This window comes from Anas platyrhynchos, chromosome 4 (genome assembly GCF_047663525.1).
Source record: "Anas platyrhynchos isolate ZD024472 breed Pekin duck chromosome 4, IASCAAS_PekinDuck_T2T, whole genome shotgun sequence".
In the NCBI taxonomy this organism is placed as follows: Eukaryota; Metazoa; Chordata; class Aves; order Anseriformes; family Anatidae; genus Anas; species Anas platyrhynchos.
The window spans coordinates 45,792,233-45,809,096 of record NC_092590.1 but is presented as its reverse complement, the minus strand read 5'-3'; the positions used below and the strand labels follow the sequence as shown (position 1 = coordinate 45,809,096).

Genomic DNA, 16,864 nt, shown 5'->3' with positions numbered 1-16,864 from the left:
TTATTTCCCTGAATTGGTAGCCTTCTGAGAGCTTAAATGGATCTAGCCCTTAGTGTAGGAAGTCTTGAAAGAGTAAAAATGCTACTGTCACTCAAATAGTTGCATATATAGGTGGCCAACACTTGCAGTTACTATCAATCAGAGCCTAAGCAACAAACCTTCCAGCCCACGCGGGTTTAAAGGGAAAATGCTGTGGGTAGATCTGCAACATGCGGTTCTACCTGAGGTCAGCTAGGCATACTCAGTGTAGGTGGTATTTCTATGTGGTCCAGATAATGAAGCCCAGCAACTGTATAGCTGGATCAGCATGGGGCTGTACATGGGGTAGTTAGCCTCACTCAGCAGAAGCATTTGGTGTGAAAAGTCTGTAGCATGACTGTTTTTTGTTTTTATTTTTAGTTGGATGGAAGGAAAATGGAAGGCAGTGTGTTGCCCATGTGATTTTTGTTATTCAAAATTATTTCTAGTGTTTGAAAAATTGTTTGTCTAGTGTTTAGATAGTGTTGGCTGTCCACTTCCATGTGTTATCTAGAAGGACTTAGCACAAATAATGTTTCATTTTTCAAGCTTCTCTGCTGCTTGAAATAAAAGTGAAGTTAGGGAAATGCTGAGATTTTTGAAAAAGGTCTGAAAACAATGGAGTCTTCCTGGAAAAAAATAAATCAATGGAATTTGTTCAGTTACTTTAGAAACTCAGCCTCCGCCTTCAGAGTTTTCTCAACAGGCTGTGTTTTCCCCAACCACTAGCAAAACAAACCTAAAGGCTTTCCCAAGGGAAATCTGTTTAAGCCTGTTGCAATGTCTGTGAGGAGTATGGGTGCTGGTGGAGAGTGATACAGGGAGGAACTGTGCTGTCAACAACAGGAAGTTGGTGAAAAATGAGCGGTGCCCCTGGGGAGGTGAATGCAGAGCAGATGGCTCTAATTGTGAGTCACACTGTGACAACTGACAAGAGAAATTCTGCACTCTTGACACTTTAAAGATACCAAAAATACCAGAGAGCACATTCCACAGCTTCTTGAAGACTTCCATATCGAGGGAGTAGGGAAGGGAGAGCTCCAACTCCTCCTGTTTCCATCACTAAACAGCCCATAAAATTTGCTGTTGATAAGCTTCCAAGCAGCCAAACATTCTAATACTTAGATAAGTCACTAATGTTAATAAAAACACTGAAGAAATAAGAAGGAAGAGGTGCAAAGGGGATTCATGCACAGGACAGCACCAGTTGCTTTAGATACTGATCCTTTCAATTAAGGGTGGTTCTGGATAAGAAAGGGGAAAGTAACATCCTTGTTTATAAGCACTGATAGATTTTGAAATCTCTTTCTTTTTTCTTTCCTTTTTTTTTTTTTTTTTTTTTTTTCTTTCATCTGGAATGACTGCAAGCATTTTCTTGATTTATTTCAATTGTTGCCCGGATACAGGGTTGCAGATTTATATTGTGCTTCTTTAGTGGAGTTACAAGAAGTCAGGACCAGAAACCATTCATACTTGCTTGCCAATTTTTTATTTTGGGATGACTGCCTAGCTTGGATAGGTCTGCAGATGTCAACAGCGCTACCCCAGAAATAAGTTGTGTTTGCTGTATTTGCTTGCTTAGTGCCACTGCTTTCATACCAACGCTATGATAGTTAGTCTGTCTCTTGAGCATATTCTGGTTGTTTCATGTGCAACCTAATAACACGAGGCAGCTCTTTTACTTGAACTCTGTGACCATTAATATCAGGCTGAGGCATTATTGTTATTCTGCTTGTACTATGCAAAGAAATTCCCTGGATATTTGAGGAGGGGAGGAAATTTCATAGTGTTAGAAATGTTTTTGGGAGCATCTCGTTCTGACTGGATTGAGATATCTGATATTTTGGCACTCTGCTGCTTTTCAAATAGTTGTTATTTGAAAGTTACTAACAATGGAAGAGTGCATCTAATCCCTTGGGAAGGAAGCTAAAATGCACAACTTTTCCTCCTGCAGATGTTAAGCTGCTGTTCAAGGGCGTAAAACAATTCAGTGTTGTTTCTTGAATAAGTGCTTGTGCACTGAGGTGATGGGTTAGTTTGGGCAGGTCATACAGTTCAGGAGCTCTAAGTTCAGTCCAATATTTCAGCATGGGACGTATCCTTACCATTTTCTTTTACTGTTACTTTGCTTCATGTTATATCAATAAGATAGACTGCAAATTTTTCTGTGAGGAAATTCTGCTATATAGAAATATCTAGGATGAACTAAGTTACATAGGAATATGGCAGTATACTCTTTGTGTGGTGTTCTACTTGGCTTAGCTAAGTTGGTCCATTAAGCATCTCTGTAAATTGCACTACCCATAGCACTTTGCACTGAATCATTTGGAAATCCCACTAAGTAACTTTATCCTCAATACTGTTATGTTACACTCCTAAGGTTGGGTACTTCTGTCCATTTCTTTTGTGTCACCAGCACAGCTTGAGGTGAGAATAATATTACTCCTTGGGCATTTCAGAACAAGAATTTCCCTTTGTAAGTGCAGTCCCAGATGGACATTTGACTTACTTGCTAGCAGTTATTTTGTATAAGGTTGGCTGTTTGTGCATTTGTTAAGATTTTTTAATCTATGTGAAAACCCCCCAGTGTATCACTATTTGTAACAAAACGATGAAAATACTGATGTTGCCATACCTTAGAATTTATTGCAGGTTGGATAATACACATGTACAATAGGCTACATTTTCTAAAAGCATGAACAAAGTCACTAAGAGCTGCACAGATGCACACATCCTCCAAGTTTCCTAAGATACGCAAAGCCAAATGCATCATTCTATGGTATTGCCATTGCCAGAGAAGCCTCCTGTAACATAAAGCCAATGAGCAGGACTTAGGGAGTTACGTACTTTCATGTTTGGTGTGAATGTCAAGGTTTGTCTATTATGCTATTATTTTTTTTCCTGCCGGTCATAATGGAGGGAGAGAGAAACAAGTAACACGTGATCTTCGGTTCTTTAATCCTTGGCAGAGATTTGAGACCACAACTCTTCTGTCCTCTGAAGCGCTTTCACTTGGAGAAGTTGCATGATGCAGTGGAATTTTTCTTCTTTATGTCTGTCTTGGCTAAAGCAAGACAGACGAGCTTGAAAAGGCTCGCCCTCCTCAAGGAACGCTATCTGATTCGTAAGCATTCCTAGAGGTTAAGGCTGGTGACTATCAAGAAAGCAAATACTTCACGCAAGGGTAAGTCTTCTAATTGTGTTTGTGTTGAATAGCTGCCAGATCCCCATGTCAGGATGTCTGCAGTCACGGCTCTGATCTCACCATTCCTTCCTAGGCTGTTGCACAATTGTGTTGCATGTTTGTGGTAGGAGAGAAAGCTGGAGAGCTGGGCTATGAAACCATCTCGGGGAAGGAAGCCATGTTTTATTTTAGTTACTTGGTTTGGATATCAGCCTGTAGAAGATTGAATAACATTAAAAAAACATAGTGCGACCCATTCATGGAAACCCAACCTGGTCTGCTACACAGATATGTGAAATATGAGGTTTCAAACTCAGGGTGGAAAAGGAAATGTCAATGAAAATGTGTTCACTGGTATAGCAGAAATCCTAGTACACACGTGTGATAACTCATTACTTGTACAGAAAATTTCATCTGTAGTTTCAGGATCTGATGGGCTTGTGCTTGTAGTTGCAATTAGTCAGTATTTGGAAAACAAGTTGTGAATTTGCCCCTCTGATGGATTACTGCAAACATCTTTTGTAGCAGACAATTGAGACAAAACAGTGAAAGAAAACAGGTTATTTGTGAAAAAGGAAAGAGATGCAGTGGTATTGCAGGCCATGAGCTTAGCTATGGAGAGAGAAAGAAAGAATATTTATAACTCTTTCCAGCCAGAGTATGAGAGCTTTTGGGACTCAGCACATTGAAGACTGCTTTAGTTACAGAAACATCTAATTTTTGAGAGAAGACAGAAGTTGTCTTAGCCACAGAAACACTGATTAGAAGTAATATCTTGATTACTCTCAATACCATAAATCTTTCTTAGATGGTCAAGCTGTGCATTATTGCTGTTTGGTTACAGAAAACTAAATTTCACAGGAGTTTAATTTTACTACTGAAAAAAAAAATAGTAAGAGGCTGTGTTAATCTATGACCATCGTGTTGTCTCACATAATAAAAAATGGTGAGCTGGTAGTGGTGATCCACGAGGATGTCAGTTCCACTTCCTAAACCACGAAGTGGAGAATTATCCAGAGCAATAAAGAATTTGTACAAATAATACTGGGGAAATCAGAAGTTAATCTGAATACCATCTCACTCAATCTAATCAGTATAAATAGCTCCCTGCCAACTGCTTCATTACCTGAAACAGGGGTCAACTGATAAATATCAGTCAGTCCTCTCATTAAAAAAATCCACCACCACCACCCCCCCCCCCCCCCCCCCAAAAAAAAAACTCACCTTCATCTCAGAATCTCAAATTCCATCATTCTTGATAAGCACTACGATGTTCCTTATCTCTCGTTTGCAGTTCATATCCTGAGCTACATAGATTTAGTGTTAGAGATAAGGATATGAAAAAGTAAAGTGATATTAACATTCATGTCACAACCTGCTAGCCTCTCTGGCTGCTACGCCTTGTGTTGTAAATAGAGGCGGTCAGTGAGTCTGCTCAGGAGCTTAGGATCTGACCACATGTCATTTAACAACATTAGACCAGCTGAGCACATTCAGGGAAAACAATACGAGCCATCTCAATGGAGAAACAGATGATGCAAAAAATAAAAATAATAATAAAAAAATAAGGAGGGGGGACAGGACAAGAAAGAAAGAGCAGAAGTGTGGAGGACCACTGTACCTCTGTTAGCTTCTTCTGGAGCAGTCAGATAAAATCTGCTAGGTGAAGACAGAAGAATGGAAAGCAAGCCATAAAGCCAGGCTGTTGAAAGTTGTCACCCAAATGATATCAAACTGTACAAATTATATTTTGATATTTATATTGTGCTCGCCACTGATAGATACTTGTCAAAATTTTAACAAAGACAATTTTCTTTTTCTTTCTTTTTTTTTTTTTTTTTTTGTATAGGTGACATTTTGATATCCTAAAACATAGGTAACATCAGTGGTGACATTAAAATAACACTCACAGTAAGAAATGGTTCCTTGAAAAAATATTGTGGTGTTTGAGTCAAGTGCTTACCTTCACAGATCTGTGTGGCAGTTTTCTAAATTTTTGGGAAGGCACAGAAGTTGACCTTTGTGCTTTTCTTGGGAACTGAGAAGGATTGAGTCATCAGCACTATGATGCAGAATTCTTCTTTACAAGTTAGAGGTTTTGCAGAAAATAAATAAATAAATAAGATTTATTTTCCTTTCTACAGACTTTTTTTCTTTGTGTGTTTTAGATTTACAGTAAACTAATCAAAACTAATTGAAGCGAAAATAGAGCACAAACAATGTAATATCCTCAAAAATTCTTTTAAAGGTCACTGACACAACTATATTTATTTTTAATATATTTTTAATTTTATTTGTGTAATAAATAATCAGAGATTATTTCTTCAAACCAAATTATTTTTTCAACCAATGTTTCCTTAGCTTGTTTTCTTGACTTCACATTTAGAAAAAAATATCGTGAACTTTAATTACTTGGGAAAAATGCTGCCTTTCCTCAAATCATTATTCACTATCACTTTACCTGCAAAGATGAAAACAGCATGCTTTTTTGAGTGATCCCCAAGTAACTTAAATTTAACTAATTTCTGTGATTGAGGATAGAAGTCTTCTGGTAAACAGCTGCCAGTTGCAGTACATATTTTTCTATATATAGAGAGAGAAATAGTATATATACTAAAATAATATATATATATTAAAATAGTATATATATTAAAAGTCTACTTCTAAATCAGAAGCAATTCAAAATGATTTTGGTGAAATGTTGTCCTTTTAAGAAATTACATTGTCAAAGAAAAAAAAACACATAACATCGATTAATTTAGATCATTGTTTGTGGAAAATTACTGTTTCATTTTTTGTTTCTCTGTAAGTTATCATTTTTTTTTTTATTTTTTTTTTCCTTTTCTTTCCAAACACACACAACCTTTCTCTCTCCTTCCACAATTTATTTTGAATTTCAAAGTGGGAAATAATGGGATGAGGATTTTCTGATTTTTTTTTTTTTCAGTTGAAATGCCTAGACAGTAATGAAATAAAATATTCTATGCATTCTTAAAAAGCCAAACACCTGTTATTGAAAGGGAAATAATGGCCAAGAAAAAGAAAGAAAAGAAAAAAAGAACAGGTGCAGTTAATGGGCTGGACTAAAGTATCATGGGAGGTTTTCAAAACCACAGATGAATTTAGCTGTACCAGTTCTGAGGAATATAAATGAACGTTGCTTACTTTTTTTTTTTTTTAATTTTAAAATTCTCCTTCTGAACATGGCTTCTAGGGGGAAGACCACTTGAAATAATTTTAGACTTTTAAGAAAAACATGTTGCCACTACCTAATATGCCAGTCATACAATAATTTTCCACAGACAAACAGTATAACAGAAAATGTTAACAAGCATTGTCAGTTAGAAGAAAGAATAGCCTTGCCTTGCACCTCCTCTTTTTATTTCATTACTTTTATTTCAAAACTGTCTTTGAGTGGTGATCAAGGTCTGGGCATTTGTCCCAAGCAGGCAATATTACTTTTTATTTTTTTTCTCTTTTGGCCTGGCAAAACCTTTACTCCTACCTACACTCCCTGTAGCATTTGTTTTTCTAAAGCTGTACTAGAGAATGATAAGTTTATAAAGAACTAGACTGCATCTTAGTATATGAAATCGTTATATTATTAACTAAAAAGTCTTTTGGTTCCCTGTACCCCTACTCCAATTATACACATGCATTCATTCATATCTTTCAATTCTGTTAAAAGCAAGTTTCAAAGAAGTTTTGCAACTATATAAAAAATAACCTTCTAGCTTATTAATGGACAACTCTTGCTCATCTGAAGGCCTAATTCACACATTGTGCTGATTAAAACACACAGCAAATTAATTTAGTGAGATGGTGCACATATGTTATTCTAAAACCTTCATTCTTGTCCAAACATATTTTGTAAGGTCTACCATTTGAAAAGATGGTGAAAACTGTGTAGTGAAGTGATCTTGGCTTATTCTAATTGTAAGGGAGCTCTTTTATCATGTTTTTTCCCTTAGTATACCATCATCTCCCTTTATATTCAGTATCGGAAACTGTTTTGTGAAAGAGCCCATGTAGTCAAAAATGCAAACTGCTTTTCTTGGGCTGTTTTGTTATTACTTTTATTTTCCATGAAATACCACTCATGTATTCTTCCTGCACAATAATGCACTGCATGTGAATTCAAAGCAATAACCGTGTTATTTCTTTTGTTCCAGTGACTCACTTTTGTTAGGAACAAACTCTGTGGTGTTAGACCTTACCCCTGAGATAATATCATACATTGCATTCCAGCATGTAATGTATTTTAATTTGAAATTATGGAAAATAAAGTGATCAAAAATAACCTATAGGTGATACATACAAAATCATCTTCAGGCCTGGATTAATATGTCTGTCTTTTCTTCAGATCAGGGTGGGCTTTTTTCCTTTTTTTTTTTTTTTTTTTTTTTTTTTTAAAGACAGTTCTTAACGCTTGAACAAATCCCTTTTTCTTCCCCTCGGTAATGTGGTTAACTGTCTGGAATGTGAGCCACTGGAAATTCTTCCCCACAGAAGAATCCCCATTAAGCTTTCAAACACAGTTACTTCATCCCCACAGCTGCATGGATAGAAGACTTTCTAGTGCCTAAATACTTACTGTATATGTCATCCTTAAATTTATTTATTTTTTATTTTTTTCCCAGCCAGAGCTTTAGGAGCAGGTGCTAGCCTTTTGCTTCCTTTCTGCTTCCTCTGTGGGGAATGGGCTGGAAAGAGCCAACTAATTAGAAAATTCTACAGGGAAATTAATTCTGCAAACAGCTGAGGAATGGCATTTCAGTATAATGCTCACTTTGTCTGTCAGCAGGGCCCTGGCTGGCTTGACAAGTGGCAGTTCTCCCAGATGTTACACGTGTTGTGATGAGACCAGAACTGCATCACACGTTAGCCCATTTACTCAAAGATGTGATGGTCTGGAAGAGTAAATGCACTAAAACTAGCATTCAGGACATACTATGTTGCTGTCACAAGGCAACAGCATGGTAGTTTTACATGGGCTTGAAATGAAGCAATGAACTTGATTTTAGTGACTTTATTTCCAAATGTCTTTACTTTCATGTAAGGCTAAGGCACAGAGGAAGGCAGTGAAAAGAGATGTACTAAACTGCTTACTGTGAAAGGGCTAGATTCTCAAAGTTAGGCTTGCATTGTGTACACATCTACTGTATGTGCAGATCTGTAACATGTCTGAGCAAAACACTTATTGTTGGCTTGTTACGTGCACGTGAGAGTAGTCAGATCTGCATACACAAGCTTTCTTTTTCAGAGACACTGGTGACTTAAAACTGCAAAGACCATCCATTCTGAAGGAGCCTGTTGTCAGATGCTTTAGGAAATGCACTGTCTTGGAGAAGATGACAACAGTCCACTCTTTTTTTCAGTGATCTTACCAGTACCAGTTTCTTCATCTTAATGCTTTTTAATTATGGACTAAAAGCCCATTTAGCCACTTACCCTATCTTAAGTGATGTGCTGGATTCTTAGCTCTCTTCTCATGGAAGCCACAGCCCCTGGCAACCCTCAAGCCAAGAACAACGTAAGAAATGCAGTCCTTCTCCCAGACATGTTCCTTATCTGTCCCTTCCAAAACCCCCATTTTTTTCCTCAAGCTATTTTTAACATGAGGCAACCCTCATCTGCAGGCCATGTTCGCCATTTTCAGATAGACTTGGCATCTCTTGTCTCTGTCCTGCCAGGAGATGGCCTTGGGCTTTGCTCTAGTATTTAGATATGCAGAAGTATTCCCTAGACTCCTGATGTCTGGGAATTTACCTAGGACTTAACAGAGAAAAAGAGACTTGTGAGTGCCCATTGAGTAATATAGAACTTTTCCTATCTTTTTGGTCCAAACATGATGTTGAAATTCACAGTGTTATATTTATCTCCGTGTGTGGCAGTGGGTTCATTTTTTTTAGATCTATTATTTTTACTCTTGTAAAAAAAAGAAGCTATTGAGCTCTTTGTTGTACTCTATATCTCTGTCATGAGTATCTAAATCCTTTCCATTCCTGTTTCTCCTATAAACTAAGAATATAACAACTAATATGCTCATGTACAAGTCCCATGGAGATATGTCAATTTTCTGTAGCTGAAGATTTTTTCAGTGTTTCTTTTTTCTTGTGTTTGTTCTACTGTATAATGATCCTCCGCCCCTTCTTGTTCCCCTTCCCCTTCCCTTTTCCTTTCCTCTTCCTGTTCCCTTTCCCTCCATTTTAATTGTCCTGTACTTCCTGAGCGTGTTAATACTCTATATTTTGTCTTAGTCAAAAATCTATTTGCTCTTGATTTTTTATCAGTCTGTTCTCTCCAGCAAAATTACAGTACATTGCACAGCATTGGATTCAAAAACTGTGTTTAATAGTGAACAATCTATATCCTATTGCCATTCCAATGTTATCATGCATAAGGTATTTGAGAATTACTTAGATATGTCTTATTTTTAATCAAAACAAAACAAACAACGATTTTTGCTATAGTCATGCTGAAGTATAATCACTTTCCAACACTAAACACTAAGCTAACTAAAGGGCTTTGACTTAATAAAGTCATTTTCATGGAAGAAGTTTACTCTGGTAGCTGCTAATAATAACGTTCCATCTTTTTCCTTTAAGATAAATCAAGCCCGTTTCTATACCTACTAAATTTACTTCATGTGATAGCAATTATAGGCTTCCTAATGAGATGTAATTTCCTATTAAACCATTGAAATTAAATCACTACTGAGTGTTAACACCTTTCCTTTTTCTAGTTAATAATTAAAAAGAAAAAAAAAAACACAACACTATTTCCATGTTTTGGTTAATTTCTGTAGTTTCATGTATTAATAAATTGAAAGGATTAAAGGGTGGCAATCTTCAAAAGAGGTGCAAGGACTGTAAAATGTAAGCAACTTGATAATTCTAAGACCTCTTTGAGCTAGAGAGGTCCTTATGTTCACAGATGGAAGATTTATTTTGCAATTGCATTTTCAGAATTAATTGACTTTTTAATTTTGAAGTCCTAAATGCATCACTACTTGGCAGTTTTCCAAAGTGCATTGTAATATATCTGATGCATGCATTATGGAAATTTGTCAAGTGGTCCATGTTTAAAATGAAGGCCTGTTTGCATTTAAAGGAAGAATACAATTGCATTATTAAGTATTATTATTACATATCTGCCTTGAAGAATTGCAACTTTTATTGCGGATTGCTTAGTAATTACAGGAATACTACCAGATGAAATTTTTAAAGTCAAATGAGAAACAAAATGGAAAAGGTGTGATATTTATTGCAGCTAAATGTCTTCTTAGATTGCCTTTTAATGTTACCTGTATAAAAGTTCTAAGTGATTTAATTTTCTACTTAGTGCCATTCAGATGTTCAAAACACTGACCCAATTGTCATGGAAATTTTTATATATTCTTTTCAAGTTATCATAATGGATTAAACCTAAAAAAGCTATATTATGGAGATTCACTTGAATAATTTACATTAATTGGATTTTTGTATATATTTTTTATATTTTTTTTCCAAAGTTCAGCAAGAGTCAACATTACCTGTATGTGCTTATTAGCCAAAAAATGTAAATAAAGGAGAAAGCTGCAGCTGCATGTATAAGTTGGTGAATAATTGCATGTTTGCACTATTAGCTTAATTTTATACCTGATTAATCTTTATGAGTTCTCCTATATGGTGTGACAGAGCTAGAGCACCATGAATAAGAATGTTTTCATGTAAGGGTCATCATAAAGACCAGGAGAGTTCAGTCAGGAAGGAAGACACATTCTGTTGTGGTGACATAAGGATGACAGGGAGGTCAGGTACATCGGACAGTGAATTCAAAACCAACTCCCAGTTAATCAAAATACTTCCTTATGTTCTAAATACAATGTTTGTTTCCTTTGCAATAGATTGAAATGCTTTGTTTTGTCTTCGTGTGTTCAAGAACACTGAGGCTTTGTTTTCAAAAGATGTACCCTTTAAAAAATGTAAATCTGTTTCAAAATGCTAATGCTGGTTTAAAAATTCAATTTTTTATTTATTTACCTATTTTCACCTGAAAAGAAAGCAGTTCACTTTCTCCACTTCTGGGTACAATGCTGCTCACAGAAGTTGATTTGAGTTTCTAAAAGGGTTTAGGATGTCCCAGACTCACTCCACTTTTCAATTCATTTTCTAGTCATTAAGAAATATCTTTCACCTCTATGTGTAATGTTTTGTTCTTAAAGATTTTTATTTTTATTTTGTGGAGGTGGGGAGTTAATATGTTTGTCGCATATATAGCATGAGTTAAACAAAACCATTTTGATTGATGACTTGTCTTGTTTGGATGAGTTTCTGAATAGCAATGCTATATATGATTTTAATTAAATTATTTCTTTCCTCCCAAGGATGTCACTATCCAAAACAAACTGAGAGTTTTGTTTAGAAAATTTGCACACACCTTGTATTATTATGAGTACTCTTGAGACATACTCGCATCTGGGGTAAATATTTACAAGAATGGTTTCCAAAGTTCATAATTAAAGCTTTTAAATTTTCATCATGTCTCTAAACTTTAACATATACTTGGGTTAATACCACATTGCAATATTAACATACATTCTATATTTTACACAATAGACACATACCTGCAAAATTTAAACCTTTTCTTGTTACAGTGTTCTATAGACAAGCTACAGACAACACTCCTGGTGGAATTTCTTGGCTGTTCAGTAAAGTCAACATTCATAAAGCATTTTATCTAATACACTTTAAAAAATTTCCTCTAACTGCTCTAAAAATATGACTGTTATTCATTTCTCTGAAGTCCCATTAATTTGTTATTTGTAGGCATGGCCTAGAAAGGAAGGAAGGATAAGGAGATAGGGGGAGTGAATCAATATTTTATTGTAGTGACATTCTTGTGTTATTTCAGCTAGTCAATTTTGCTTATAACCTTCTGACTGCAGTGCTATCCATTGCAGTTGTTCAAAAATGAAAGGTTGTATCTTCTTTGCTGCTACTTCCTGCGATGTAACACAGACAAGAAAATAGGTAGATGTTTACTCCAGTTTAATTCTCTGTTCAAAGGCTCTGAAAATTAGAAGCTGAACCACCTTCCTCAGTGATGAGGTATGCAGGGGGATGGGCCTGTGCAGAAGGAAAAACCTGCTAACTTTTTTGTGGTTCCTATCCTCTTCTTCCTCTGCCTCAGACCTAATGCCTGCCTCAGACCTAATGTCTTAGGAGTCCTTGGAAATTTTACGGGTTTTTCATCTGAGCAGCTGAGGAAACTTTTGAAAATGTACCTTCAGATGACTCACACACATTAAATTTCTCAGAACCTTACCTGTGTTTTTAAAACAGCATGAAAGGAAGCATGCCAGTGGTACAAGGAAAAGAGGTGGATGTTGGTGATCTACCCTCTTACATGGAAGGTAAGCAGACCTCAGCAAATACCTCACCTCCTTCGCAGCAGGCCACGAGAAGTGTTATTAGCAATGCCATGTGCCCAGTGATACTAATATTAATGGACATTTGTTAGCCTTCTGAAACCTCTTTAGATATAAGTTTAGTCACTCGTAGCTATTAGAGATATATCTCTAAACATGAATATAAACAGGTACCTTAATATTTAGATGGTGTATAATTGACAAGATATATGAAAGTTCTTCACCTACACTGAAAAGAGATAAGCAAGAAAGTTTTACAGAAGGTTCTCACCTGACTTTCAAAGTTTTCTTAGTTTTAATCTGTCATCTAATCATTCCACTGTATTTATCAACAATGTCCAGAAAGACAAGAGCTTGTGTTAAAGATTAATCTAAGTATGCTATTTAAACAACTGCACATTGGGGCCAGAAAACAATTCTGTGAAACTCATCTGATGGCCTGCTGTTGTTTTAAGAGAGGTGTGTTCAGGGTGGCTGAGTATACTTGGTCAGGTCCCTCCTGGCTGAAAGAAATAAAGGCATTGCATTTGGGTATAAGGAAAAAAAAAAAAAAGAGAGAGAGAGAGAGATTCCCCAAAGGACCACGATTCTCATGCCATCAGTTAATAAAAATTTTACTGGTGACTCCCACAGAAACAAAGTTAGGACAGTATTGACTGCTTCTGAAATCCCAGTCTTAATACCAGCCTTCTTAAATATCTGATAGATAAACAATGATGTCCAAAATCCCCTTGGCCTACCTTTCCAAATAGTGGGGGAAAAATGGAAATCTCTGCCTCTCAGCCCCACTGAAATCAAGAGAAAATAAATTGTTAGCTGTTTTTTGTTGTCTTTCTAGAAAAAAAAATAAAAAAAAAGGAAATTAGATGAACATAAAGTGATTTCTGACACATTTGGCAAATTGCAGTGTTTTCAAAAGTTTGCTCAGAAAAAAATGTTGTGTAAGCATCCACTCAGTCTGAGTACAAGAATTTCTTGCCAGGAAGGGGAAAAAAAGATCACCAGCTGGCAATATTCATCCTTTCTACTCATATTTTCTTTGCCTATGACTCCCAAAGTGTTTGGTAGAAATGGCAATTAGTCTTCTCTTGCTTGTATTTTTGCAAATAAAGGACAGGAGAATTGAAGTGAAGATATGAAAATGTGCATGCTTGAAAAGTTATGTTCCTGGAAAAAAGAGAGACAGATGAGCTGATGGAGAAACCCAATGCTCAGATCTATGTGAAGAACATTCAGATGCTCAGACTTTATGAAAGACAAATCTCTTATTTAGGAGCCTAAATTATGCATTATTCAATTGCCCCAAGCTTTCATAACTCACATAGGAAGAGAGCAGGAATAAAAAGAACATAAAATATTCAGTAACCTATCCCATCTCCTAAACAATATACTGTGTCTTTCATTTAAGGAAAAGACCTGTATGGTTTGGATTCCTATCTTCTCCCTTTTTTATTCTTCCCCCTCCTTTTTCTTAACAGAAATGTGTAAACTGAGGAGCAATTTTAATTCACCCAAAATGACTTTAACTGAGTTGTTAACGAGGAACTAGAAAAAGCTGCAAGTCTGACACTTTACTTTACATAGCCATGGTTTCAAAGATTGATAATTACTTATTCTGTTCCATTCAGCTGTAGATTATGCCGTACACAGCCATGCAGGATTTGTCCAGCAGTTGACACATGTCCTTTCACTGCCAAAAACTTTGGTCAGCATGAAGTGGAATGAAGTCAAATACAGGAAGGAAATTGTTATTGATACTGAAAGAATTTGAGACCTCAGCTATCATCAGACACAACAAGTCATTTCTTCCTTTTTATTGGAAGGCATGTAATTATGGATCAGACAAAAAATGCTAAGAAATATTTCAAGAAGACATTTGGCTTCTTGAAGCTAATTCTGCCATCAGGGTTCTTGCCAGACATAAGCAGAGCATCAAATTGTGGGTCTTATTGTGTGTATGTGTTTTCTTAGATGACGTTATAGATGTAAAAAGGTAAAATTTTGGAGCTCGGCCTGCTAGTGTCTGTTTCAAGGGGCCCTACTAAAATATCCCTCAAAATATGCCTAAAATATGCCTATATATGGCCTCAAAAAACCTTTTGTAAAAGAAAGATAAATTCCAAAGAAGGTTGGTAAACTCTGTTTTGATTTACTTAAGTGGATAAGATTATGATGGAAACACCTGATTACATTTTCAGAGTCTAGGAATTTTAAGAAAAACTCAGGTACCAGATAAACTCAAACTATTTGTAAGTCAAATTAATTTTCAAATACATCAGTTAAAAGATGTTACACATGCAATGCTTATGCAGAGAATTTTCCAGGTTAGTTGTAGAGATTTAAATATGGCACTAGATGCATGAATTTAACCCTCTTATGGTAACAGTGTTGTTTTCAGCTGGAAATGAGGACGTATATAAAATATTTGCTTACCTAAAACTAGACTTCAATAAAGCCATTGTCAAAATTGTATTGTCATGATCAATGAAAGGTTAAAATGAAATTTTATGCAGAAGATTATCAAAATTACAGCATGATTTTTTCGCTAGTGTTACAGGACAAACATGTATACATCAAAATACAGAACACGTACTGAACAAAAAGAAGAAAATGTGTTGGACATAGATAATAGTTATTCAGAAAATGTTAGCATAGGGGAAAACTAAGAAATGTTATGTATCTCAGCTGCTCTTAACTGTGATTTCAGTGTAAGCCACCTTTTTCTTCTGAATAAAGCCAGTTGTTATTGGTGCCTGCATCTTAAAACTACCTTGAAGAATGTTGAGTGAAAGCTAATTCTAATTAATTACTATTTAATAAATTAACATTTAAAAAGAGCAGCTTTACATGCAAGAAATTCAGGCGTAAATCTGCAAAGAATACAACGCTGGCTGGTGCAACACCTAACTTGAAGGCATCCTGCCAGCTGGTAGGAAGTTTTGTTCCAAGTGTAGGTACCACTCTTCCTTAATGAATGGATGGGAAGAGTTAAGTCAGCCCAGAGTAATGTCACTGGAGACAAGTAAGCTGAACTCTTCTAGAGAAAAACAGCAAGAAGTCAGCTGTATCCCTCAGAGTAATGCATTTTACTCTACTTAGGTTTCTCTACCATGAATCTGGTCTTTGAATTAAACATGTTCAAACTGGCCAAAGGAAATCCCATCCCAGTATTTAAAGCACTCACCTAAGTGGGGACCTGTTTTCAAAAATCCTCTGGCCTGAGAGCATATTTCTCTGGCTCCTAGCTTCTGATCTTACTGAGGTTTTTTGCTGAGTGTGTATTGCTTACTTTGAGGGATGGGAAGGAGAGTATAACTGATCGATCAACTTAGTTAAATGTTCCTTGGCAGAGGAGGGAATGGTACTCAAGTTTCTGTTGCAATGAGTACTTTATTAACACAGAGTACATCCGATTGAAAGGCAGGTACTTGATGGTCACAAACTGCTAGGATTACTGAGGGACAGCTGCATCATTCAAGTAAATTAGTGCAATCAGTATTCAATCACAGGGTCATATACATATGAGGATGTAATATCAAGCCAGAGACCTGTGAATATCATTTTTCTTCACCCACACCACCAAATACACTGTCTCAGTATATAGAATGAAATAACAGTGAGTCGTTCTATTTTTTTCAGAACTTTTACATTAAAATCAGAAAAATCATGGAAGATACCATTATCTGATGAGAAAACCTTTATTAAGATGAATAAAAGGAAAAAGAGAATAACAGCAAAATCTTTTACTCTGTACACTTCTTCAGGGAGCACAGAGAAAGCCATATGTGCAAATTGGCAGAGAGATCAGATTGTTTTGACTACCTCTGCAGTGAGTTGAGCTGTAACAGCCTGGCAAAGTGAGGAATAACTGCTGAACCAAACTCGTATCACATGGAGAGATCCCATTCTCTCGCTATTTCATGAGAGCACATAGTTGAATGTTTGTGTTAACGTGTGGCTGGAGGGGCACTCTGTTTACGACAGGCTACAGATGTCTGTGGAACGTTGCTCTGGAAGAATTTGCAATGAGATTTCCAGCAGGAAGCACAAATGCTAAGCAGATGTATTTTATTCCAGACTTAAACTGTTGGACTCTTCAGTTTTAGACTCAGATCGGCAGAAAATCTTCACTTTCTAGTTTAACATTTTTAAGACAACAGTAACAAAGCAATGACTTTTCAGTCCTATTAAGGCTGGAAGCCACTGGGGAGGTCCTGTGGATCTGTATTTCCCTGAGGGCACACAGACTG

The 16,864-nt window shown here is 36.2% G+C and overlaps 1 long non-coding RNA gene across 1 annotated transcript; it reads right to left on the bottom strand.

Moving 5' to 3' along the window:
• Positions 1-2,639: 2,639 nt before the first annotated feature.
• On the bottom strand, positions 2,640-4,777 carry LOC106015748 (uncharacterized). Its single transcript, XR_003497095.3, has 2 exons — positions 4,427-4,777; positions 2,640-3,415 (listed from the first exon to the last, which is right to left on the bottom strand). It is a non-coding gene; the product is annotated as an uncharacterized lncRNA (long non-coding RNA).
• Between the last annotated feature and the right edge of the window lie 12,087 nt (positions 4,778-16,864).